Raw genomic sequence first — 2419 nt, 5'->3', positions numbered from 1 at the left:
ATCTAGGCAACGCGTCAGAATCAGACTGTAGAAGAGAAAATCAAGGAGTGTGGGTGGATGCATTATTTTCAGACTAGCCTGCGAAACTTGGATTATAATTCCAGAAATACTTTGTAAAATAAAACATACTAAAGTAAACCCTCGGCGACTACTATCGATAAAACAAGTACGTCTTTACTTTGATAAACAGAAAACAGCTTTAACAAAACTTCACGATGGAACTGGAGAAACGTCTCTTAAACAGACGTCTCTTGACGAAGAAAAAAGGCAAAATTCTTTCCGACGTCAAATCACGTCGGCCAACCTAATAAAAGCACTTCGCATCCCTTGCTTTGCTAGAAAGCGACGATGACAAGAAATGAATCACATCCAGAGAGGCCACACAGAGTGTCGACGTTCACAGTAAAAAAAAAAAAAAAACTACAAGAAAACGCCTGAAGATTCTGGGCAAAGACTCACTGACGCGGACGAAGGGTTACAGGTTGTTTGTTTTATTAGACTACGCGGTTTGAACTTCTGAACTGAGACCCGGAAGGCCTTCCCGCCGCGGGAACTCTGGGAATTGTAGTCACGGAGCCGCGATGGACGTAAAGCTGTTGAGTACTCGGTGGACGGCGAGCCCTCGGGTCCAATTCAGTGTTCCGGGTCCTCATAGGTCCGGTCTAATCCACCAATGAGCTAAGAGGTTTGAAAACCATCCCTTCTAGGACTGGGTGGGCCTTCCTCACGTTGCTTCGTCTTCAGCCAATGGGATGATAAAGCCAGCAGAGGTGACAGGGTCACCGCGGAGTCCTGCAGCTCCTCCGCCGCCAGCGACTCAGCCCTGTGTGTGTGTGTGGTTCTGGGAGTCAGGCCGCGGCTCGGGGGTCTCCGCCGCCCGTCGTCCGCCGTGGTGGGTGCGCGGCTCTGATGCTGCGGCAGGCTCCGGACGCCCGGAGCTCTGGAGGGTACGTAGCCGGGACCGAGGTGGGGCCGAGGGAGGCCCCTGCTACGCGGGCCCGCCGCTGCGCCCGCCTCCTGCCGGCACCCCGCGGCCAGGCTCCGGACGCTTGCTCTCCTCCCCGCCTGCTACTCTGACCAGCCAGCTCGCCCTACGGGTAGCGGGCGTCCAGGTCTCGGCGTTCCTTTCTGTAAATGTGCGAGTCTGTGCGCGCAGGCCTTCATTCAAGAGAAACCCGTGGACACCGGTGGTGGGCATTGGTGCAGTTAGCTGCTCCTTTCGTGATGGCTCTCTTCCTCAGAGCTTCGCATTAGAAGTTTCCTACTGGGTTAGTTGTTCTGTGCTTGCAGGGTCCTTGCCAGACATTTTCACTGCCTTGCATTCTTATTTTATTATCTTCCTTGATAACCGCTCAAAACTGTGAACCTGAACAAACGGAGGCTTGGAGACGGTAATTCAATGCCAGAAGAGTTACAGTTAAAGTTAATCGCAAGGAGAAGCCAGATCGGGTCTCGGTGTTTGATAGTGGTGGTTGCTTTCCAAGCCCACTTAATCATTTACGGATTTAGGATAAGAGTGTGTACCCGCCGCAGCCCTTAGCCCGCGAGAGCTAAATACTTCTATTAATTAAGTGGTGATTCTTAGCTAAAAGAAAAGGAATACCTTTCCGACATCCGCCCCCAAAACAAACGTCTCGCGTGTCTCTAACTCCGTGCTTCAAAGACTTCCTGTCTGACAGCCGCACAGTCCTCATCTGGAAGCTGGTCGGACATCTCAGATTCCGAGACTCCGTTGCACCCACTGAGCTTGAACTTGCATTTTTAACAAGATCCCTTAGGTGATCGCAGCGCTCCTTAAAGTTTGAGGAGGGTTATGTTAGTCCACATAGAGAATCATGGAAGACAAAATAAGTTTGGGTCGTAATTGTGAATGCCTTTAATCCTTGCTTTGGGAGGTATTCGCGGGCAGACCCTTCTCAGTTCCAGGCTCATCTCAGCTACATAGTCAGCCAGAGCTTAGTAAAGAGAAGAAAAAGTAAAGTCGTACATTTAATGCTGTGTACATTTATGTACTGTGACCTCTAGTTGGACTGAAATACAGAAAAAAAAAAAAACAAGAACAAAGCTTTTTTTCAGTTTTGTCATTTGCAAGATGTTTTCCTGTTCAGAAAATGAATGTGTCTCTTGAGAGTTTTAACTTAGCAGTCCCAAATCTTGAAGTAGGCATCGATAGTAACTGTTTCAAAAATTGTCTTGTAATCATGTAATTGACATCAGGTATGGGCTTTAGAAGTAAAAGAGCAAATTAAGACTGAGGAAATGCTAATTTACTGCTGACAGTTAGTCAGATTAAAAGAACCTTGTGTTCTTTATGTATACTCAGTTTGCCGCAGTCTAGTCTCCCTATGTAAGCCCCTACCCCCAATTTCTACCATTTGTCATGAAGATCTTCCAGTTAGGTGTTGTGGTTTTTTTTTTT

At 48.1% G+C, this 2419-nt stretch overlaps 1 protein-coding gene across 2 annotated transcripts in view; it reads left to right on the top strand.

Annotated features, from left to right (window-relative positions):
* Window positions 1-756: 756 nt before the first annotated feature.
* Armc1 (armadillo repeat containing 1) overlaps window positions 757-2419 on the top strand; it is a 32709-nt gene continuing 31046 nt past the window's right edge. The window contains exon 1 of one of the 2 annotated variants that reach the window (XM_031376410.1): window positions 757-947. The gene's annotated coding sequence lies outside the window, so the exon portion shown is untranslated. The remainder of the gene's footprint in view (window positions 948-2419) is intronic. The other variant, XM_031376409.1, reaches the window with a different exon arrangement.

This window comes from Mastomys coucha, unplaced genomic scaffold (genome assembly GCF_008632895.1).
Source record: "Mastomys coucha isolate ucsf_1 unplaced genomic scaffold, UCSF_Mcou_1 pScaffold17, whole genome shotgun sequence".
Taxonomy (NCBI): Eukaryota; Metazoa; Chordata; class Mammalia; order Rodentia; family Muridae; genus Mastomys; species Mastomys coucha.
This window is presented reverse-complemented; position numbering and strand designations above follow the sequence as displayed.